The 26,071-nt window shown below is 37.8% G+C and overlaps 1 protein-coding gene across 1 annotated transcript in view; it reads right to left on the bottom strand.

Moving 5' to 3' along the window:
• Window positions 1-26,071, bottom strand: part of BAZ2B (bromodomain adjacent to zinc finger domain 2B) — a 162,760-nt gene that overhangs the window by 124,513 nt on the left and 12,176 nt on the right. The window contains exon 2 of the mRNA XM_075710229.1: window positions 1,193-1,235. The gene's annotated coding sequence lies outside the window, so the exon portion shown is untranslated. The remainder of the gene's footprint in view (window positions 1-1,192; window positions 1,236-26,071) is intronic.

Below are 26,071 nucleotides of genomic sequence, written 5' to 3'. Positions count from 1 at the left end.
AGTTCTTCTAAAACCTGAGCCTTTTAAATATAATCTTGAAAATTATTTTAATCAGCATGCAAAAATAAATGATTGATTTAACCTCCCTCCCCCCCGCCTTGTCAGTGTGAATTTTATCTTTACAGATTGTAAAGTTACCTCTGGGATGAAGGCATGAAGGTCGCTACTGAAACTAAGACTCCACTGTATCACACAATGTTGTGTCTGGGATCTAAACAAGACTCTTGTTAACTAACATATCTCATTACTGGACAAGAACTTACAATATGTCTTTACAAATTGAGGTACATTATTTGCTATTTTCAGGGTATATTATCACAAGTGTATGAAGATTGATGGTTAATGTGAGAAGCACCAAAACAATAAACTTGAAAAATCATTTCAAATCTATTTCAGACCTTCCTCTCTTACTTTTATGTACCTGACAGACAGTAAGTACAATGAAAGTTAAAAAGCATGCCTGAAAGTTGCATTTGCGAGCTAAGCAAAGCCAGCCAGGCTTTCTGTTTAAATCTCTTATCTATTTTAGTTTTCACTGTTAACTTTGTCTAAAGCAAAGTACTGGAGTAAGAAACGGATACTTTTTTTTTTCTTTAGCTACCCTGAAAAAAAACCAAGCAAACTGATGTGAATGCAAAATTCTTCATTTCCTAATAGTCGAGCAAACTATCTATTAACAAAACAAGATAATTCGTGCTCATTATGTAGCAAAATATCACAGATTCTCTGGCTATTCAAAATGCTTTTCAAAGTTGCTAAAATTTATTTTGGAATCAAAACTCTCAGCACAATCTCTCAATTCATTTTAAATATTCCCTAAACCGTATAATGTCAGACATCAAAACTACTAAAGATATACTGAAAATGTGCAACACGCTAAAATTACATTCTATCGTATTTATATTTCAAGCCTACATACAAAGAAATCCAGGAAGAATGGTAACAGTGTTAGCACGGACATTAACTGTTAAAGGCGTACTCAATAGTTAAGCCTGAAGTCACAACGGTAATTGCACGCGTAGACTAAGAATCTAAAAGTCTTAGTTAAGCCTGTGCTTAATGTCTTGCTGAAATCAGGATCTGGATGCAGAGTTTAGCACTAAGCCATACAGTACATAACATTTTCCTTTTACTTATGTGAGTCATGCTTCTCAGAAAATTATCAGAACGCTTACTGCTGCAGCTTACTTACTGTGATGAATGTGGTCAGTTCTGTGACATTGTTGTTTTGCAACCTGAAAACAGGAAACAATTAATGATCAGCTGAGTCACCCTTTCATCAAGTAACTTTTACAAGGACAAAGACAGACACATCAAAGAGAACAGTAAAATTTCTCAAAAAAGCATGTCTGTGAAATATTTCCAGTGTACTGAAAACATTTTCACTGTTTCCCACAGCCAGATACAAAGCCATTAAAACAAGAATAGTTTAAACCAAATGTTATGTAATCACCTTTTTGTTTGCAACCAGCTGTTTAAACACACATACCCATTTTACCCTTACTAAATTGTGAACGCTATAGTACAAAGTGTTCCCCCTTTGATGTACAGAGTAAGTCAAAGGAATCTGCCTGTTAAAATAGAAGAACAACTCTGGCCTCCCAGAAATCAATGGAAACTTTCAATTTTGTTTATATGGAACCAGAGTTTCAGTCCATTACTGATGCCCTCTAGTGTGAGGATTTCAAATTCTCCTCATGCTATGAGAATTCAGAAGCATCTCTACGTTAGTACAAAATCCACACATACTCCACTGAAAATTTAAAACTAAAAATAATTTTTGAACACTTGTTTGGATTGCTTTCTTCCCAGATTTTTTTCCCCTGGGTAGATCCACATTTTTCTAAACATATAGTTCATACACACTCTATAGGAAATAGAAAACAGCGTTAACAGATGCAACATTTGGAATACAACCATTTCAGGAAAATATTACTTGCTATAGTAGTAGCAATCTGATATTGTTGGGGTTTTCTAATAATCTTTTTTCACCACAGACTAGTAAAGAGTTACTGAAATTCTACAGTTCAATCTTTTAAAAACATCTTCTGTAGCATTAAACATATACTTGCTATACCAAGCTTATAGATGCTCTTTTCAGCTACACTGATAGACAATTTTAACTGAGCAAATATGCATAATTGCCTGCATATCAAGAAATGCTAGGGTAAAATGGCATTTAAGGGGTTTTTTTGTTGTCGGCCTTCCCCAGCATCAAAGAAATATTGCAAGCTCACATGTTGGAATGGACTGGAATTTGCCTCGTGAATTTTTCTTAAAGATAATGTTATTTTCATACAGACATAGCTAACCTTCCCAGGTATTCACTTCATTCTTAAAATAACTCTATGAAAACGTTTGTTTTTTTTTTTTAAAACAAAATGGGCACCAGACAAAAACTCAAAGCCCCAGGATTTAACAGTGTAATTTAGGCTTTAGTATGTTCGGTATTTCTACCACAACATTCAAACAATGTAATATAAAATCCATTCATTACTCCACTACTTTGAAACTCTTTTTTGTTTTAAATATACATTTCATTCCACAATGGTTACACTATTTCCTTAAACACACCATCATGAAAGCATAATGAATGGCTTAAAGTTGTGTCATCATTGTATCATCAAGTGTCATTTATTCATTTAGTTCCTATTCAGTTTCTGTAGGAGTTCTGAATCTACCTCCCTTCATTGCCTTGGCAAATCTCAGCCACACACTGTACATTTCAATAATGGAATCTGACCTCCCCATAACATGTTAACAAAAATAATGCTCCTTCTCTCCCTTCACAGCAGTTGCAGAAAAGATACTTCTGTAACTCTAATCATCATTTTCTTTTAAACACGGGGGAACTTTACATTTGCTATCACCTGTACATTTCACCTGTGTGTGAGATATATACATACCACACATTGAATTAGCTTGACTTTACTTCAGAAATTATTTGAAGATTACACGTGAAGGAAAACTCACATTTTACCCTCTTTCCAACACCTTGTATTTGGTGCTTTCAAGAGAGTCAAAAGATTATCATCAGTGGTACAATCCAACTATTTCACACTTTATCTTGGAAAACTGGAAATAATAAACCTGCTTTGCTTGAAGGAAATTATTCTTTACCTTCCAAGTAAATACAGTTGTGCATTTCTTCCTAAAGGGAAGTAGCACTCAGCACTAAGATAATTTTTTGGTTAACATTCCAAGACCTAATTGGACATTTGTATATTATAAGCAAACACATGAGAAAGTGGTGGAGAAAAGGTACAGGACTTCAGTATCACAAAGAACGTTAAGTAAGACAATGTAAAGAAATGTACATAGTGGACAGTGGTGGGTACCGTGAAACCCACAGTCTGTACCCTGTAAGCTTAAACTGGGCTATCATAAACCAAATGTTCAGGATGCTTTGTATAAAATTTAATTGTAGCAAGACATCTAACTCATAAAATGGGGTAAAAACCAAAACAGATCTGCCACACCACTTGATAGATTCTCAGAGGCAAAAGACTCTCCCGTAGATAGGCTATATCCACACTACAATCCCCACTGTGACTGTTCAACTAGTTTTCAGCCAAGGTGAAGCTAAGTTAAACAACGCAACTACCTTCTTACAGCACACAACACAGTGCAGTTAATTTTCAAGTACTTACTGCTTTTCCCTTCAGCCCACAAGCAGCTGCATACTACTGCCTCTACACTGTTAGCAACACGCCAGTTAGCCGGTCCAAAGCTGGTTCAGGGTTCTGTGCAAGCTACTTCCATTGCAAACATGTTAGCTCCCCAAAGTTTTGTACAAGTTTTCAGGAACCAGATTCTACATCTTCCAAAATTATTCCCTTACCTGTTTATAAACTTTAACTGACAGTACTTCAGTTTAAAATACTCCTTGTCTCTTTCTCATCCCATTGTTTCTGGTTGCAACTCCTTCTAAACAAACCCTCTATTCTGACACTATCAAAATCAGTCTGAATGTACTGGTTCAGTAATACCGAATATACTGGTTCAGGAGTTCAGTAATACTGCTCCTGAACAGCCAGTTGTAACAGAGGTTGAAATGTAGTGCGGTAAAGCAACCTGTAGTCTATTTACACACACAGAGACATCTTCCAACAGATCAATCCACCTCACACCTCGCTCGGCTGAGCAAGCGTACAATCTATACGAAACAGGGTAGGATGCAGCCACAGCAGCGGGACTGCCCCTTACAGCAACACCTCAGCACAAGACCAAGTAAGGCACAATAGAAAATCATACCAATTCAATGAAAACAATACTGACTCTAAATTGTTTTAAACTTTTACTAGGAAAAGCAAGAATTTTGATCATCACAACCAGAATGGATTAGATGGCCCAAATAAAGGTAAGTATTCAGGTGGAAATAACAGCACATCCTTTTGATAGCTATGGGGTTTCATTACCTCAGTATCTTACAGCTGCCTATCACACATTTCTACCATTCACTTTACAACTTACTGACAGCTCCAACTCAATCACCAGCTCACATCATAGAATCATAGAATGCTTTGGGTTGGAAGGGACCGTGAGAGATCATCGAGCCCAACCCCCCCGCAGTAAGCAGGGATTGAACCTGTGAACTTGGCATTATTAGCGCTGTGTTCTAACCAACTGAGCTAACCCCGCTGGTCTAATCGACCAAGAACAAAAAGGCACAGCATTCGTAGCAAACATGATTCTCATTGTTACTTCCTCTAGAGTCCATCCTCATGTTTGCTTTACTCAAAACTGAATTTGCATTAGCTGACCATGTAAGGATTTGCACTATGGGTATAAACATATAAAAACTTTTTTTAGAAGCAAGATCAAGGAAGAATCTGAATTTCTACATTTACTGAAGGTTTTCAAAACAAAATATAAAAGAAAAAAAAAAACCAAGATAAATCATTATCTACAAAAAGACCCAACTTTTATTTATAGGGCAAAACTAGGGAAAACATGACTAAGACAAGTGACTGTGAGGTTTGAAAAATCATACCATTTGCTGCAGATATGTATATGACAAGAGTGAAGCTTTAAAATTTTTAAGCTAAAACCAAATTAATTATCTACTTTTATAAATAATATCTTCCTTGCGTATTTCAGTATTTTTCTTCTCCCTGATTAAAAGCACCGAGACCGGTTTGGCCCCAACGTCCAAAGTACAGAGTAAAGAGGTGCCTTAGGTATACAAATACTAAACTAAGCGGAAAACTAAGCTAAAACTCAACAGCATAGATATGAATTGGCATGAACTTAAGGAAGTTATGCAACATCAACTTCTCTGTCCAATTAAAAAAAATTTAAAAAGGAGCAAAGAATATTGTTTCAGACTAAACGTTCTCTTCCTTGACACAACTGCACATGCACACAAACATGGAAAGTTCAGGATTTACCATTTAACTGTGCAGTAACAGAAGTCCTTGCAGCTGGTTTCTTCTTCTCCCTTTTAGTACTCGCAGTTATTCCACTCACAAAGCCCAACAGAAAAGCATTTTATGGTGGTTTATTTTTTAGACTTGTTTTTAGAACTGATTATTATAAAGCGTAAAACAAAGTATCCTTAAACACAAACAAAATCCTAATGCAATTTGAGAATCAAAGGCCAGAAACAGCCGATGTTCCACACTGAATGGAGACAGGTGGAAGCTGAATATGTAAAAGAACAGAAAGAACAGAAAATGTAGAGTGTCTGGAAAAGGAGACTGTAAACTTTCATTTATGTTTATATTTCCCGGCATCAACCCAGCACAGGCAAAGTGTCTCACTGGCTGCATTGCGCTACAGACACACAGGTGTAATAATTGCTTCTCATTGCCAGAAAGGGACAGTTAGTGCAGACAGGTTATATTAATGTTTTATTTTCAAATTTCATTATTAACTATGCAACATTAATGTAACCTAATTTTTCTCCTGCATTATTTCCTTATTGTGTACAAAGTAAAGAAAAAGGAAGTTTCCTGTGCTTAATATTAGCATATAAATTGAGCTAATTGAGGTTTGACTTGAGCGGGAAGACAGGGTGAGGTGAATTCCCACCTTTGTTACTGTTATCACTTTGCAAGGTGGTTTTTAAGCAAGACTAGAATAACTGGTTTACATTCTGGCAATGGCATCTTCTTAATTAAAACTTACAATCTGAAAGCACTGCAGAATGCAGCAAAAACTGCACCGCTTTCATAAAGCCACGAGGCGAGACATTTTCTTTCTTGACCTCAATTTGCTTCTTTCTCCAACGCAAACATACTACAAAAGATATGCCTGTCTTCTAAAAATTTACTTGGTGCCCTTTCTAATTATATTGCAAACAAAGGTTGAAAGAACATGAGTTTTCAAGTTACATTCTTCCTAGTTTTCATTAGTAATTCAGGACTTGTCTGCTCCGGAAGTTTACTGTGACAGGAGAGCTAACAAAGTTATAGCATTATAAAAGATTGAAAAAGTGAGATTAGTGAAACTTTGTCAAACTGTTTTATACTTCTGTTTCTAACAAATACATTTCTAACTAGTATTTCTTGAAAACCTGATAAAAAGAACATTTGATAAAATGGGGGCACCTGTTCCCTAAAGCTTACAGAAATATTTGAAAAAACTGAAGCAAGTTTTTCTATGCAAGACAAGATATGCCATTACTGATACTTTTAAAAGTCTTAGAAGAAACTCATTAATACCTATTAAAGACTAACACATGACAATCTCCTTCTTGGAAAACCTTTCAATGGAATGGTCAAAAGGAAGAGAAAAGAGAAGTCATGGCCCTAAAATACACAGTTTTAGGAAAGTAATCTGATTAAAAAAACCCCACACATATTCTTGGAAATACTTTTTAAAAGACTTTTATCTCCTTTGATGAACTAATGTGTGGAGAACCAATAATTCAAAATATGGATGTAGAACAAAAGACTGACAAAAAAAAACCTCTCCACTGTGACAGTACAGTTAACAATATAAGCTTTGTGCAAATATATGATACAATTTCAAAAAAATTCTTATCTGCCAAGGCAAAATTATCCCTTATGATTTTCGGAAACTGATAATTCAACAGGAGTTCAGTATTTCAGCAGCAGATTTCAGCAATGTGCATATCAGTGCTATCAACGACTGGGCATCAGTCGGTATGAGGAATACTTAACTACTAGAAATCAAATGCTTTCCCTAAGAGTTTGGGTCCTGGGTTTAATTTCTTTTAAAAGATTTATGTAGTTCGATTTTGCCTGTTTGCAATTCTTCTCCTGCCCCCACCCCCTTCTACAAACCAGTGTACTAATATTAAAAGAGCACGCGACTGGAAAAGACTTCCTGGATCAAATCTACTTCCTTCCTATCCCACATCATGCAATCCTCATAAAGGATCAAATGCCACCTTAAAACTTGGCTTCCTTCTCCCATCTTTACACTCCTCGGGTTTTCAGCCTAAAATTGTTCTTTATCAGCTTAACCCCATTTGTTTGACTCCTACAATTTTTGTGTTCTTTACACTGTTTTGCTTGGAGTTTGTGACCCACAGGGCAGGAGCGTGCAAGCTCTCAGTTTTTGTTAAACTAAACCACTCTAAGTTCTTTCAAATCTTTCTCTAAGTCTCCAGATTACCCTCAGAATCCCACTGTATGTTCTTCTCACCTATTTTTGTTTCAACTTTCTTGAACATGAATAATCTTTCTGGAATAAAACGGAAATACACTGTATTCCAGATGAGGCCTTATCAGGACATTCCCAACACAACAGTGATGTATGACAATCATAAAAGCCACTACACAAAAAGCCTCCCATCCAGAGATGCCACATTCACGCCAGCGAATCATTCAAATATTGGCCAATAAAGATACAGCAGTCACACGCCCATCTGCTGCTGTGCAGGACTGGTGATCTGGTAAGCTCTTTACAGCTCTTGCTGTACCTTCTAAACAGGAACAATGCAACTGGGGGGCACGTTAAAAAAACCCACACTAAACCGTCTTCAATATTACCAAGTTCCACTGGGTCTCTTAGCTTAAGACCAAAAATTTCTTTATGATCTTCTTTCTTCCACTCATTTGCAATTGCACATTCCTCGTTCCATTAAGTATTTGAAAGGAGAAAACCAAACATTAACTTTTATTCCCCCAAAATGCCCTATTTTCTCACTTTATCATTGCTCTAAGAACTAACCACTTTTCACCTACATTAAACAAAATTCTAGAAGTGGCAGGAAACAAAGGCCATTCCCCAGATCTTAACTTCGTAAAGACAGAATGAAGGTAAGAAATGTTAATTTAGTTTCATTTTAGTAAGAAATCATCTTTTGAGCAGCAGAAAATGGGAGTAGTCCATTTTTATGACAATCGTCCTAAACTCAGGAAGCCACATTTTTATTGAGAGTATGCTAGCACTGCTTTATGAAAGCAGAAGCCACACAAACTCTTTGATCAATTGTAGTCCCTACTTTCTTCAGTGGGCAGACTATACCTCTCTGTTGTAAAGGAAATAAGGGACTTAGCTGCTAGAACACTGCCCACAGGAACTATGAATTGGCCCCAAAATGCAAGACTGAGGCTTGTAGCCCACAGTTCCTCTTTATCCTTTTAATCAAGTAATTTGATCTATGCACCTGGAGACTTGTCTCATTCAACTCTCTGGGTACAGGGATCCGCTTACATAGAATCACAGAATCATTTAGATGGGAAAGGACCCTGGAGATCGAGTCCAACCGTTAACCTAACACTGCCAAGCCCACCACTAGACCATGTCCCTTAAGCACCACATCTACACATCTTTTCAATACCTCCAGGGATGTGGACTCAACCACTTCCCTGGGCAGCCTGCTCCAATGCTTGATAACCCTTTCAGGGAAGAAATTTTCCCTAATATCCAGTTCCCCTGGAACAGGACTGTTTGAACAGTAAACACCTTCTAGACACAGTCTTTATTATTCTCTGAATTGTTTTCCTTCCCCCTAAATCTTAATTTAAATTTGCTTGTTTGACCATTTTCCAGTATTTTAAAAATATTATTACTAATTCACATACTAGAACAGTTACACATAATCTGATTTCCAAATGCTGAAAATCTCTACATACACTGCGTGAGGAACAAGGAAGATCCTCCTTTGTGCTTATATCTCTTTCAGTACAACAAGCCACAAAAGCTTAACTACTGATCTGAGGATTTATTTACTTCTGTAGTATTAAAAAAAGATTTCAACTTCTAAGTCCTTTTTGCATTTTTCAGGTAAAACACGTGTCTGCAAAACACGACAGTTTTGTAGCATCATCATCGTCTCACTAAAACGGAATTCAAGCTAAAAAGTGAAAAAGGTCAGAATGCTGAGGTATGGGGTTTTATTCACATTGCTGACCATTTCACACAGCTTGACAAGGTGAGATTCCTAGACTCAGCTACTATGAAAAAAAATCCCTTTGGAAGAAACAAAAGCTGCGTGGATGGTCAAAGCTCTGTCAGCACATCAGACAGTGTTAGGCCATGAACCTTTCCACATCAGGACCTTTCACTTATGATGGATGAAAGCAATGATGTCAGCAATGACAAGAAGGTCTACATCATGATTAGGTATTTTGATCAAGATTCAAGACTTGTAAAAAAACAATCTTTTGGCAAAGCTTGTCTAAAAGTGCTGAAAGGTTTTTGCATCACTTAATTAGTTTTCATCGACTCCCACATTGTACAGACACGATAGAATTTTTCTCTGACTCAGCACTTACAGGGATCAGCAAGCACACTTATGACTAAAAAGTGTCAGACGTTCTCTATAACCTCCCCTCTGTCTCACTTCCATACATTTGATAAACAAGAACAATGTCAAGGCCATTCTCTAACAAGTGGGGACATGTTGATTAACAACTCTACCATGCCAGTATAAATTGAAGAAAGGAACACTTGTCAGTAAAAATACAATACTGTTCCTGCCATCGTCATCAGTGGAAGATGAAAGAAAAACGTAAAAAGAACTACTAAGTTTTTCTTCTAGCAAAGGAAGCATCATTTCATCCTTTAACATCCATTTCAAGCTGAACAACAAGAGAAAGTCTGAGTATTACTGCATTAAGAGGTACTTTACCTTCATCCCCTGTTTAAAGACTGACCAATACCTTGAGACTGTGTATTTGCTCTACAATGTTGTAAGCTCTAGCAAACAAGGAGGGAGCAGGAAGACATGACTTCAGCATTCATGTAGCTGCTCCTGTCTGCCAAAAAGACGCAGTAATTGTTTTGCATGTTGCCCCATTAGCCAGAAATCCCAGGAACAAACAAAACTTCACTGCATTCTGCATGATTCAGGGAAACATGCACAGTTATTGAAAAAGCAATAATGACACACACATAAACATAGCCAGGGAAAAGATAGAGAAAACAAAGATGAAAAAGCCAGTCAAGGGAAGAAAATAAGAAAAAAAACCCAAACCTATGAGAAAGGGGAAAAGGCCTTTTTTTTTTTTTTTTTTTTTAAATTGATAAATTAGGTTACTTAACTGAAAAACAAAAGCGCAATGCAAGTGAAAAGGGGAAAAAGCATACAGGAATGAAGTGACAACTCTTTGCATTATTATTATTATAGTTCTTAGAACTATGAATACAAATAGTTTGGAGTTCTTTTAATTTTTGGACATTCTCACCACTGATATACATACCTTATTTAGGCATGTGTTTACTATCACAGCCAGCGCAAAAGTTGAGGCATCATATTTAAAAGGACAGTAAGTCACTTTTATTAAGCCTTCCAGCACTGAAATCTCTTGATAGCACAGAGTTAGATGAGGTATGAAATACAGATTTGATTCCCAATTAAATTATGTCAAGTACACAAGCAAATATCAAGTCCTATTGTGAAAACTGTAACAAGAAGCTACTTCTTTCCATGTAAAGATCTTGTTCCCATGTTCTTAACAAATAAAGTAGTTTGATCTCTAAAATTTGAAATTTGGGCTCCCTCTGATGTGACAAACAGAAACAGCCTGTATCTCCTCTAATAACAGCAATTACCAACTGCAAGACCAAGCACTTTAATAACCAAATTAAATTGGAAATAATTGGTTATCAAGTATAGCTACATTTAAACATTGTTTGCATCAGATCTTGGCTCTGTATATTTTCACATCAACAACAAAAACATTGCCCTGCCTGTTAGCAAAACCAATTAATCCAACATACAAATATATATATATATATAAAAAATTAACTAGACAGGGAAATAAAGATAAATTCTTACATATGTGGTTTTTTGAAATACTAATAAATACCTTTCTCATTGAATCATACATGCAATGATTGAATCACAGAATGGTTTGGGTTGGAAGGGACCTTAAAGACCATCTAGTCCAACCCCCTGCCATGCGCAGGGACGTCTTTCACTAGGTCAGGTTGCTCCAAGCCCCACCCAACCTGGCCTTGAGCACCTCCAGGGATGGGGCATCCACGGCTTCTCTGGGCAACCTGTGCCAGTGCCTCACCACCCTCAGAGTGAAGAATTTCTTCCTTATGTCTAATCTCAATCTACCCTACCAATCACCTGCCATTTAGAGCCTGAGACATTGTGGGAGAAAAAGACCACCTATATTGTGTGACACCGAGAGGTTAATTTAGACCTAATGCAGTAGTATTTTTGAGGCAGAAACAGAGGTACTTTTTACAGTTACTTGTAATTGTCCTCTTGATGTGTGATACATATTAAAAGAAAAATCATCTTTCAGATTAAACACACAAGAAATTACATGACCTGAAGCAAGTAGGATGCATATTTTCATAAAACGGAAGTCACAAATAGATGGGGGAGGGATTCTGTGCAGTGTATTTGAAAGCTTATTTGGCAGAGGACTACTGCAACCCAAGAACAAAACCACTTCCAGAAGAAACAATCTTATATAATGCTAAGACATACTATTTGCTATATATCAGTACATGTATTTGATGGGCACATCAGAAGAAACAAGAATAGATTTAACAATAACAGCATTATAGAAATGGAGATGGCTTTTACCTACAAATATATATTATGGAACAACAATAGTTTGTTGCAATTCTAATTCACTCTTCCCCAAGGTAACATTATCTTCTTTAAGCACAAATGTGTAACACTTTTAGGCACTGGAATATTCTACTTACAGGGACCAGCAGTTTCCATCTATGCACAAACCAAGTCAGCATAATACAACATTCAAACACACACCTTTCAGTAGGCCAAACACCTACAGTTTACAGCTCCTGCTTTTTCTCCCAAGATAACAAACATAGGCTCCTGCACTGACGTCTCTCATACAAAACAGATCAGAATTAACACTTATTTTACATATCGCATATTCCTTAGACAGTAATATCACATTCCCTCTTCTGTATTTCACAATGCACACTGTTCATCTCTGTCCTTGGGAACCAGACAGTCTGCTGCTTTTACAGTACTACAGAAGGAGCACATATTCAAATCTGAGTTACGTGGCCTTGTATTAGGAGATGCCATTAACAAATACCTAGTAATATAAGATAAATAGCAGCAATACATAAGAAATATGTATCAGGATATGAAGAAGTGGTGATAACAAAATACCCCATTTGTGATTCAAATATTGCATCTCCATTCTTGTTTAGTAATGTTTGGTAAAATATTTGATTTAAATTTAAAATCTTGTAGTAAACTTTATTGGTTTACATCACTCCACTACATTTAGATTGGAACACTCAGTGAAAATTGCAAGATAAGGAATCATACAGTAAGTTTCCTAGTTATATGTATAGTGAAGGCAGCATTGCTTTTCGAAACAACCCAAGATGTAAAAATGGGGTTTCTTATTACAGACAGATTTGTTTTTTGAAGTATTTGTTTCGTTTCTGAAGTTTACGACCTTACCAAAAAAAGGCACTCCAGTTGGTAAGCTAACTTTAGCACAGCAAAGAACAAAGGGAAACGCTGATTTTCCTAATTTTCAAAATCATGTTATGTTTCCGTATTACCCTTTACGTCTTTGTATTTGCAGAAATGGAGAGTGATTATTAGAAGGTGGAATTACAACCATAAAAAAATGAAACTAGTGAACATATTTTATCAAATGTGATAACTTTTAGAATACTTGTAAGTGACTTTAAAGTAACATACTACAATTTGGGAACAACGAAAGGCTTCAAACTGGTCAATGTGCAAACAATCATATCAAAGGCAATATAAAAGCCTGCATCACAGAAAAACAATAGTACTAGTGGACATGTTCAGTTGTTTATCCCTCAACTGTCAAGATACATGACATGAGCCATATGACAGGCATACCTAGCTGATTCATCGTATCACATGGTAAGTACAGGTGTAAGACATGTCACCGGGGTGGGGGGGAACACCACCACAGTGGTGGGTGAAGTCTGTTCCACAGAGTTTCCTAAACACAGAACCCTGCTACAGAAAGTTCATTTCCCTGAAGCTAAAAGGCAAAGCAGACCCTCCAGCTGAGACTGGAATAGAGAAGTTACGTTGCTCCCTGCTAGCATGCCATATGTAGGCACTGAGAAAGCCGATAAGCAGACACAAGATAGGAGTCACATGCACGAGTCTTACACACTACAGGAGCATTGACAGATATGCAACAACTTTATTCCCAGTAAGAGGAAAATACTTTCATTCTCTCAAAGAGAAGATAAGTACTGTTTTAATTTATGACATTAGTGTCATTTATACCGTGGCTCTGTAACACCTGGTTAAGGAAGAAAAGCAAATACAAGTGATTTACATTTAGCTGGACTTGTTAATTATTTTATTATAAGCTTAGTAGCAAGTTCTTCAGTTCTGTCTTTGATGGATTACTGCATGTATTTACCTTGCCAAGTTCTCCCTTACCCAAAATCTGAGGGGAGAGAGAGCAGAGTTGATTTTTCTTTTATTAAAATTAGCTCTTTTGTTTTTCCCTGTTATTTCTGTTCAACTTTACCCATGCCTAAACAAAAGACACAACTTTCTTGCCTGTAGCTCCATTCTGTCCACTTCCAACATTTTTATTATTCTGAGGAAAAGCAACAAAAAGAAATTTAACCTATAATGCTCAGGTTTCGCTATACTCAAACAGTTTATCACAAAGTTACTAAGATCACCGGTGTCGACGTTCTCTCATAACATGATATAACAGCAGGACAAGAAAAGCTGGTTTCTACTTTCCCCATTCGTCAGTTTCCTTAAGGTGCACTTTTATGAAGTCCTCTCTCAGGACATTGTGCATTAACTGTCAAAACAGTATAAACTACGAAATAACAGAACAACAAAAAGTTATCTTTTTAAAGATCACATTGGGTAGGCTGTATTTTAATCCTCACAAATCTTATTCCAATTCCTCAGAACTTTAGAAGACGTTGCTTTTAGACTGTAGCAATATTCTACTCTGGTCAAAACTTAGGACTCTGCATGCGTTCCTAGTATCGTTCTGGCACAAAACTACTTTAAACAATTCACCAAAACATCCTAAAATATAAAACAAGTAACACACAGAATCACAGAGTGTTTGAGATTGAGAGGGGAGGTCAGTTCGTCAAACCCCCCTGCTGAAGCAGAGTCACCTAGAGCCAGTTTCCCAGGACTGTATCCAGACAACTCTGCAGTATCTCCAAGGGTGAAGACTTCATAACCTCTCTGGTCAACCTGTGTTAGTGCTCAGTCACCCTCACGGTGACAAAGTGTTTCCTGATGTTCCGGGGAAACCTCCTGTGCTTCAGTTGCATCCTGTCCTGTCACTGGGCACCTCTGAAAAGAGCCTGGCTCCATCCCCTCTACACCCTCCCTTCAGGTATTTATACAAATTGATGAGATCCTCCTTGAGCCTTCTCTTCTCCAGGCTGAACAATCCCAGCTCTCTCAGCCTTTCCTCGGAGGAGAGATGCTCCAGTCCCTTCAACACCTTAGTGGCCATCTATTGGACTCTCTTCAGTAGCTCCAGCTCTCCCCCATACTGAGGAGCTCAGAACCAGACACAGAACTCTACAATTCTGACAAATTTCACCTCTGTCCTTCAGCATGTATTTAGCTGTATTTCAAACAGTGAACAGCATAAATAATTATGGTAACAACTAGTTCAAAGAAACAGAAACTGCATACAGATGTTTCTCCATACTACTGGAAAACATAGTCCATATTAATGAACAAAAAACATTAACAGTGTTGCAGCACCAAAACAACAGACTACAAGACATCACTGAAAGTTGGAAATGTAAAGCAAGCTAGCAATTTAACCTCTTAGTAGGTAAAAGAAAATTGAGAATTAGGTAGGAATGACGGACTCTGCTGCCAGGAGTGCCAGTGTTTTTTCTAAACTCCCCCTTCTCCTTTCCTATGAGCCAAGCCTTGCTGAAGTGATGACATAAATCTTGGCTACACATGAGAGGAAAGGGGGACAAAAAAAAAGGGGGGGGGGAGGGGAATTATATACACACAAAATGAAGAGTCTAAAAATAAGGAACTGGTGGTAGTCATAATTTTTTTATTTCAAACCATTCATATATATATTAAATTCATTACCCTAGCATCATTCTAGTACAATAGCAATGGCCTGGCCTCTGACGATGATGGTAAGCAAACAGCAGCATGGATTACAGCAAGCCTGAAGACTTTATTAATGGCTACCTATTGAAAATAACTATAGCTTTGTGTTTCAGATGCTTTTGCTTCTGCTTCCGTACTCTTTGTGGGCAAAAGTAAGCTTTTGAGTACTTTCTTCTGGTCTGCGAGTTTTCAGGTTCAGGGCAAGAACACAGTTTTGATTCAGGTTTCTGCTAAGAAGGCGGCTGACAAGGTAACTTTCGAACCTGCAGAAGTTGTCTGCCCAGTGACTGAAAGAGAAAATACTGTAAAGAAAGGGCACTAAAACCTGAGTGGAAGGGACCAGTGTGGGGCACGATAGGGCAAGAGGCCACATGCTAGCTGAAGTCCGAATATATCAAGTGTTTCCTACTAGAATATCCTTGTCTTTTCATTTCTTAAAGGCTGGAGCTTGGGCTAAAGAATGAAACTTCCACCACTGCTTAGCAGTAATTTAAATCTCCTACTAGTGGATTCCAAAGCACTTCTAACAAGAGTAGCAATAGAAATGCTAAGCATTTTTTAAATATTGCCCTAAGCATCAATCAATATCTGAATATCTCAGACAAAAAAACCCATTAAAGCAAATTAGTAATAATAGGAGGAAAGATGGTCAAGACATACATTTGTTCTAAAATTTAACACACTTGCTTTCAGTTTGTGATCTACAGACCTCTGGTAACCTGACCCATGACTGCTTCTTGATGGCCCATTTAAAAAAAAAAACACAAAACAAAAAAACAAACAAACAAAAAAAAAAACACAAACAGGAAAGCAAGCAACAGGGAAGTTGAAAATTAATCATTCTGAGACCACACTCTTTAAAAGATGCAATTTCTGGTTGCTATATGCAAAATATTCCATTAAAAAAAAAAGGAACTTAAATGTCTTGTTTCAAATAACAAAGCTTCTCTTCAAGTCCTGTAAAAATTGTAGTCTTACACTTTTGCTATTTAAAATTAGTTAAATTTATACAGGTCTAATGGCACATAACTTCTGTTAGCTGAGTCAAAGGATACTGAAACCTGTTTTTCAGCAATGGTATGATGACTTCTTTTCTAACACCAACAGAATTTAATTATTTCCACATACATGAACCAGTGTGATTTATATGACAATAAAGCAGCCATTTGTGCAGGCCTTTTAGTATCTGACAAACAGGTCTGGCTCTTGCTAGTCTGGTTTACAGTATGGAAGTGAATCAGATATCAGACTGAAATCCAGTCCACAGTATTAAAAAAAAAAAAAAAAAAAGGGAGAAAACCCACCTTCAATTGTGTTAAAAAATAGCTATGACTATACTTTTTAAAACCCCATGGTTTTCATTTTCATTTGACCAAACAAAATGGCAAGTCCTGCTTTTATTGATGAAACTGCAGTCAGCTGCCCATAAGCTAACCATGCACACAATCCATTTCACAGGACACTGTTAAGCACGTAGACTTTGGTTCTGAAAAATCCACAACTAAAATGAAAGCTTGGGAAAACTGTATTATGTGCAGCATTTCATAAAGGCAAGTTTTCGTTTCACACATCAATGCAAATGTTTGTTCTCTCATGTAATACTGGAATGAAAAGATAACAACAAATTAGCATGACTTGCATTAGCATATCTACACCCTCAGTAAGAAATACTTACATGTGCACATGGGAATGAGTCTAAGGTATTTTCACCAACAGAAATAACTGGATCACTTATTACTTGTAGTTACATACGTAAACATTGTTCTATTCACATTAGTTTAGTGACCAACATTTTATAATTGAAATCATACCGAATTTATTCTGAAAACATAATTTTGATCCAAAAAGTAAACTTCAGTATCCAGTATCCACATTGTATGATGCACAGAACACATGTAAGAATGTACCATGCAAAAGCTTTTTACTACAGGTTTCCTTACGTGCATGCTACTTTTGAGGTGTCAGGAAAAAAAAAAGTGAGAAAAAACCCTGTGAGCAGGGTCCCTACGATTGTCCTTGGCATTCTCCTACTGCCATAAACCAGATCCTCTCTAGGAAATACAAGCCCACTGCAACAACCCACTTGGCAAGGACAGTGATGACAGTGGAGATACACTTGCTGGACAGCATGCACACACTGAGGGATCAGAGAACTGCTTGGGGCAGGGATGAAGTAACACTAATACTGCCTACCAATTCCTCAGCTGGCGGGTCTAATCTGTGCATCTTTTTCAATATAGTGCTTGATTTTCACAAAACCATAGAACTTTACCTTTGAATGTCTAGCCTACTTTCACTTATGGCTGAAAATGAATGCCAAACAAAAGTTACTGCATGGAATGGACAGGCACATGGACAAACAGGTGAACAGACAGCGTGGTCATAAAATTTTACACGTGTTGGCAACAGGTATTTAAGAGAGAAAGAGCCACAAAGGAACCTCCTGCGTAATTAGGAGTAACCAGAAGCACTATAGAAGCAGCTGAGTTTTATCAGAAATTACTTGTTCCATTTCATAAACAGCATTTGAGTTCAACCTCTGTTTATAATAAAGTGTGTAAATACAAGTTAATCTGCAGCTCCAAGGCTAACAAGGCTCTGGATCCATGACAATAACTATTTAAGGATTCTCAAAAATCTACACTACGGAGAATTCATAGACTACATTCAAAAGTGTTTGATTTTTTAACTAAAGCCATTCCATGCATGACAGGCAGTTTTTTAATTGGGATGGTACCTCACATCATTAAGAACCACAATGTGAATAGTGTACATGCACCAAAGCCAAATTTTTAAGTACAAAACACTGCCATATTCAAAACAGTATCATACTCACTGGATCAGCAGCTACATATAATACTTTCCTCCTTTCTCCGATGACCGTGTCTACAAAAGGTAGTTATGTGTAAAAAACAAAACCAAAACCACTCTAACTTGGAATCTGCCCAGAAAAAACAGCCTAAATTTTTTTACAACCTACATTCTTTTGACTACGGTGATTCAGTGTAAGTGGGGTAAAGCATTTTTCATAGTAAAGAAACTCCCAGTTAATGAAATGAGAAGACTATTGAAATCTGGTAAATTATTTTTGACGAGAAAAAGTATACATTATTAGGTTTTGAAAACAGAAAACCCCAAATTACTAAAGGTATTAAAATAGCATTAATGTTAGTACTGAAATCATTAAAACATCCCAGTCGCTGACTAATTTAGGACTGCAATTCTGCAAAACAATTTTACATGCTTAGCTCCTTTAAGTGTCAGTGGGTCAATGCCTGTTTATGAATGCAGGCACATACTTAAATCTATTCAGCATTAAGATGTATTGACTTAATGTAACTGCATCCGAGTTACGATACGTGCCCTACATCTACTGGTAAACTTGCGTAGGGGATCACCCAAGATCTATATTCTGCTTAAGTTTTCTTCTAGCAAATGCAGGCCTCAATTCAAGGAAATGCAAATGACAACTAAGCAAGCACCTTTACAGAATCACAGAATCATTTAGATTGGAAAGGACCTTTAAGATCACCGAGTTCAACCGTTAACCTAACACTGCCAAGCCCACCACTAAACCATGTCCCTTAAGCACCACATCTAACACATCTTTTCAATACCTCCAGGGATGGAGACTCAACCACTTCCCTGGGCAGCCTGTTCCAATACTTGACTACCCTTTCAGGGAAGAAATTTTTCATAATAGCCAATCTAAACCTCCCCTGGCACAACTTGAGGCCGTTTCCTCTCATCCTATCGCTTGTTCCTTGGGAGAAGAGACCAACACCCACCCCACTACAACCTCCTTTCAGAAAGTGATAAGGTCTCCCCTCAGCCTCCTCTTCTCCAGGCTGAACACCCCCAGCTCCCTCAGCCGCTCCCCACCAGCCCTGTGCTCCACACCCTGCCCCAGCTCCGCTGCCCTTCTCTGGACACGCTCCAGCACCCCAATGTCCTTCTTGTGCTGAGGGGCCCAAAACTGGACACAGCATTCCAGGTGCGGCCTCACCAGTGCCGAGCACAGGGTGACAATCACCTCCCTGCTCCTGCTGGCCACACCATTCCTGATACAAGCCAGGATGCTGTTGGCCTTCTTGGCCACCTGGGCACACTGCTGGCTCATGTTCAGCCGCTGTCGACCAACACCCCCAGGTCATTTTCGGCCAGGCACCTTTCCAGCCACTCTTCCCCAAGCCTGCAGCGCTGCATGGGATTGTTTTGACCCAAGTGCAGGACCCGGCACTTGCCCTTGTTGAACCTCATACAGTTGGCCTTGGCCCATTGGTCCAGCCTGTCCAGGTCCCTCTGCAGGGCCATCCTACCCTCCAGCAGATCAACACTCCCACCCAACTTGGTGTCAACTACATACTTACTGAGGATGCACTCGATCCCCTTGTCCAGATTGTTGACAGGTATTAAACAGAACTGGCCCCAACACCGAGCCCTAGGGAGCACCACTTGTGACCAGCCACCAACTGGATTTAACTCCATTCACCACAACTCTTTGGGCCTGGCCATCCAGCCAGTTTTCTACCCAGCGAAGAGTACACCCATCCAAGCCATGAGCAGCCAGTTTCTCCAGAATACTGTGGGAGACTGTGTCAAAGGCTTTACTAAAGTCCAGGTAAATGACATCCACAGCCTTTCCCTCATCCACTAAGCAGGTCACCTCGTCACAGGAGAACAGGTTAGTCAAGCAGGACCTGCCTCTCATAAACCCATGCTGAGTGGGCCTAATCACCTGGTTGTCCTGTACGTGCTGCGTGATGGCACTCCAGATCATCTGCTCCATGAGCTTCCCCCACACCGAGGTCAGACTGACAGGCCTGTAGCTCACTTCCGCCAGCTCCCTCAGTACCCTTGCACAGATCCCATCTGGCCCCATGGACCTGTGTGTGTCTAGTGGTGTAGCAGGTCACTAACCATTTCTCCCCTTGGATTATGAGGGCTTCATTCTGCTCCCTGTCCCTGTCTGCCAGCTCAGGGGGCTGGCTACCCCAAGAACAAACTGGTCTTAGCATTAAAGACTGAGGCAAAGAAGGCATTAAGTACCTCAGCCTTTTCCTCATTCTTTGTCACTATATTCCTCCCAGCATCCAATGAAGGATGGAGATTCTCCTTAGCCCTCCTTTTGTTACTAATGTATTTATAGAAACATTTTTAATTGTCATTACAGCAGTAGCCAGATTAAGTTCTAGTTGGGCTTTGGCCCTCCTCATTTTCTCCCTGCATAACCTCATGAATCCCTTGTAGTCCTCCTGAGTTGCCTACCCCTTCTGCCAAAGGTCATAATCTCTCCTTTTTTTCCCCGAGTTCCAGCCAAAGCTCTCTGTTCAGCCAGGCTGGTCTTCTGCCCGCTGGCTCACCTTTCGGCACATGGGGACAGCCTGCTCCTGCACCTTTAAGATTTCCTTCTTGAAGAATGTCCAGCCTTCCTGGACTCCTTTGCCCTTCAGGACTGCCTCCCAAGGCTCCTAAACAGGCCAAAGTCTGCCCTCTGGAAGTCCAAGGTAGCAGTTCTGCTGACCCCCCTCCTCACTCCTCCGAGAATTTAAAACTTTTATCATTTCATCATCACTGTGCCCAAGACAGCCTGCAGCCATCACATCACCCACAAGTTCTTCTCTGTTGGCAAAAAACAGGTCCAGTGGGGCACCTTCCCTAGTTTATCTCCTTTACTGAAACACAATTTGGGAATAAATGTATACCTTCTTGTTGAATCAAGGTTTACAATCAATGTTAACCCAGGTCACTTTCACTTAACAGTTCTCTGGGTTAGATCAGTTCTGCTTCAATCGTACACATTCAATTCAGAAAATAAACATATCTGACTAACTGGAGGCCTTAATTTTCACAATATATATGAATTAGAGACAAACTTAAGCTGATGAGCAGACTTGACTTGTTTAACTTAGCCTAACCAAAATAAGACACTTATTTTGTAAGTAACCAAGATCCAAAAAGTTCCTTTAAAAGTATCATTGTGATACTGAAGCCACAAACCTCTCTGAAGAAAGCATTATAAAAACCCAAACTGAAAGCTTTGTTACACTAGAGGAAAATGTATTTTGATACTTTAGAATTAATCACCCATCTATCACATACAATCTTTCAAATTGCTAGTACTGCTATTTCTCTTATTCTCGTAGCGGAAGTTAAACACATTATATCCAGGTACAGAATGGCCGACCTGATAGTTAAGCCTGTTTGTGACAATTAATACACTCAGGCTTCTGTGTTTAAAAATAACGTTGTTTGCTATTAGAAGCAATGTCATAGCAAGTATAATTCTGAGATATTCTTATTTTAAAAGCTGCATTTTGGAGAGCAATTACCCCCAAAAATGCTCTGCCTATTAGTAATATGCCATCCACACTGACAGCACCAATAGGTTACCTGATGCACACAAAAAAAAGGGACAAAACAAATGGAGTAACATGTTTACACTAGTTTCTGATATGTTTTTCATCTTCTCCTTTCACAGGTGATCCAGAAGGAAAACAGGCTGAGAACTGCATGTAGCAGGTGGCCTCTTTTATGTACAAGTTACAACAGGCCTTCTCTAAACCAGATGCGAACCTCTATCCCTCAGCTACTGTAAGCCCCACAGGACACGAGTAGTTTCAACGTTTTTATTTATTACTCCAGCCAAAAAATTAGTTCAAATTTAACTGCAAGTTACTTGCAATGCTGTGTGAAGTCTTTAGGATAGGATATTTTTTATTTCCATTTAATATAATGCCAACAACATACTCTTTTGAGTTGACACCTAGTGTGGTTTGTCTTCTGGGTTTTTTTAGATCATAGTTCACAAAAAATAGGTGGGTTTCATGTAACAGTTTTGTTGTTTACTACACTGCTATCACAATTTTTTCCCAATAAAAAGAATTTGTATTGGCCAAGTAACTTATTTATGCACCCAATATGTTTTTATTAACAGTTTCACATCATCTGTGTTCCTAAAATTCTGTTCAGCGTTGAAGACCTTTTCAGAAAGTTCATAAAAACATATTTAAAATACATCCATGACATAAAGCTTTACTTAAAAAGAGCTTCTTGTACATAAAAAATGAAAACTCCTTTTTTTAAACAAAATTCTAACAACGTGCTGCAAAGTCGTGCTCAAAATTCTCTTCCACATAAAAATTTCAGGCCAGCATCTCTGACATTGTTTCAGATGGCTTGGGACTTTTAACAGTTGTAAATTCAGAATTCAAAATTTACAGAACAACTGGATTTTCTTGTTATTTTTCTAGTATGCACTCCAATTTATACCTCTAATAGGCAAACTGTTACATCTTAGATATAATATGCATTATGCACACTGAAAATGTTGCATTTTGTAATTCTGTGGTCCAAATATTTAAATGTTTATGTATGCCAATACATAAACACCTACACACAATCCCAAGCTTAAATAAATTTTCTAAAACTGACAAAGGATCAGTTCTAAAGAGAAATATTCAAATATAACCACAACTATTCAAATGCATCAAAGCAAACAGTCTATAGTTTCAGAAGTTCTCTTAAACTTAAAAAAAGAAAAATTTAAAATATTTACAATAGAACAACGTAGTCAGTGCTCGAGGAATTAGTAAAATTAGTCTAGGATTAACAGTTGAGGCCTATAAGAATCCAGTCCATGACCCAAACGTTTGTTCACACACAGTTTCAAAAACAAAGGAATTGTTTTAATGGCATGTCACTGGTTTTTAGAATGCTTTATTTGGCTAAACTACATGTTATTTTGCTTGTAAGACACTAGCGCAGTTTGGTCTGAATTGAATTTTACTCGCATCTCCCAAACATTTACTAAATCAGTGACTGAAAGGTGTTTATGAAGACATGCACTACAGTCCAAATTGTTCATTTTTAGGATTTAATGGAAACATACACAATTTAAGACACAACATATTTATGTATCAAATCCTGAAATCACTTGTCAAATCCAAAAATGAAGCAGCTCTTCAACTCTATCTTCTACTGACACATTAATCTGACTACTTATGGCCTGTTCCTCAAGTCCATACCAAAAACCTCACTCTCAAGTGCTTTTTTTCCAAATCAGATGAGTCACAAAAAGGTAAAGCGAAAGCTGCCAGAGTAATTTCAGTATTTACTTTATCCTCCCCTCTAAAACATCTGTTCCCATGGAAAGAGTAGGAGAAACTAAGTCAAGACACTTCAGTTACTGGCTGCTGGTTCTCCAGTTCAGCTTTTGTTCCCATGGCAACTGATGTGGCATCAGGAAAAACAAACAAAATAAAAAGCATAAACAACATCTGAGAATAGAAGTGCTATTTTAAAAAAAAAAAAAAAAAAAAAGACCTCTGTACTCCAAAACGCTAATAAACATTAATTATAATATTAGAGGCCCTGTGCTCAAAGTCAAAAACCAGTCTGCAAAAATAACCACAGAAGTATGATCTGAAGCATCAAACTCTTCATTTATAAAAGAATCCGCACAGCATGAAAACTCTTCATCATCCAGCAAAATCCTTCTTCCTTCTTCTCCCTTCCTATGTAAGAACACACATATATACTGCTATAGACATAGTTGTCATTTATTTGCTCATGTGTATCTGGCACCATAATAAATGAGTTTGTCCCAGGCTTATTTTAGAACAGAAATAGCTTCTGTTTTCTCTCCATTTTTTTCTTTCTGAGCAGCTCAGCCCTGAATTGCCACAAGCAGCAGAGATTAAATCCAAAGTATTCTCAATAAGTACTACCCAGTCATAGTTATACTTGGCCACCGTCTCCAGAGAAAACAGAATGAGGCTGCTGATTGGACAAAACTTTAATCACGTCTCTGCCAGTAAAATATGACAAAATATAAGAGATTCCTTTAGTCTATGCATTGTTCTTTAACTCTGCCATTTCCTGGGAAGTTTTTCTTTCTGAATGCTTTTCTCCTTTGATCCTGGAACTTCTGGTTTGTTTTTCACTCTGCTGAAACTAACAATAGGTTACGGCCTACAACCTACAAGGATCCTAATTTTCTTCCCCCCATGTTTCCAGCCAGCTCAGGAGAGGATTGCATACACCAATATACACCTAAGCGACACGGCAACATGCAGTTAGTTCAAGACCGTTTCTTACACATGGAAACCATAAGCATTAGGACTAAGGACTAGCTATGGAATGTACTATCTTCAACCCTCCCCTTCAAATTTTGGCAATATTTGCGATCCAGACTATTTTAGAAATGTATGAGGCTCATCTATCAGCTATGGTGTTAGGAGAATGTATTCAAGAAGCAGAACACAAATATATCCTCTTCCCCAGAATTAATGTCCTAGAGCTGGAGAGAAGGTAAAGAAATATTTAAATGGCAGGGACGGGGTAAAGACTGACTTTACAAATATCACACATGATATACCTGAAGACTAAATATACACACATGGGAACAGGGAAGAAGAGGGATATGGGAAAAATCTGTAAGGTTCAAGTTACAGTAAATAAAATTATTGTCTATTACATTATGTTAAAGGAAGAATGCACATTAACAAACTCAATGCCAAAAGAGCACAGTAAGGAACCAAGAATGAAGGACAAGATAATCAGTGATGACTGAAAAAACTGAACAATCACAAACCAAAGACGATTACTTTTCAATCCCTCATGTAAAAACATGAAAAAACCTCTGTATTAATTTAAATCAATCCCTCACATAAAAACATGAAGAAACCTCTATACTAATTTAAACCTTAGAAGAATTTTCATATTTTTGGCATCCTTGTTATTCCACCTACACAAATTACCAAAGACACAAAACATCAAATATTAACAAAAACAAAATTAACAACAACTAATTCAGAATAAAGGTCCATCTACACAAGCAATAAACATTTTGAGAAAGAATAAAGGTATCTATCCTTCTCTCAGAAATCAGAAGTATGAAGATTCAACAAACCTAACACTGCATTTCAATCACCATGTCCAGCAGCCACTGATAAACACATCTTCCATTAATACATCTAATAATTCTAACTGCGTTGTAATTTTGCTCTCCACAGCATCCAAGGACGATTCCACAATTTAACCCAGCACCAAGTGAAAAGCACTACTTCTTGTTTTATGTTAACAAACTACTGGGTTTTGTTTCACTGGGTTATTTTAGTTCCAATATTATATTTCAGTCATATCTGAAATGCCAAAAAATAGTCTTCCATTTACTTTACTATTCCAAGCACGACTTTATAGCACTTGGTCATCGCCCAAGATGAAGACTTCTATTTACTCCCATCTCATATGGAAACTGTTCCGAAACTGATGATTCCTTTCAGTTTTATTTGCTTTTTATTCTACTTGACAGGGTGACCTGAATTAATATAGTGCCCTAGATGTTTTCTGTTTTGTCCTTTTCTTTTTTTACCCCCCCTCTTCTCCCAGTAATGTGTCAAACTTGCATTGTGACTGCTGCCGAACTGATGTTTTTAACAGAACTATGCATTATGACTCAAATATCTCTACCTCATGACAGGTAATTAATTTAGAACTGTTCAGTATGTACGTTTAGTTCATGTTATTCTTCCTGCTTCCCTCTGCTCCACGTGCATTTCTTCAAATTAATCAGTG

The sequence above is a fragment of the Pelecanus crispus genome, chromosome 5 (genome assembly GCF_030463565.1).
Source record: "Pelecanus crispus isolate bPelCri1 chromosome 5, bPelCri1.pri, whole genome shotgun sequence".
Taxonomy (NCBI): Eukaryota; Metazoa; Chordata; class Aves; order Pelecaniformes; family Pelecanidae; genus Pelecanus; species Pelecanus crispus.
This window is presented reverse-complemented; position numbering and strand designations above follow the sequence as displayed.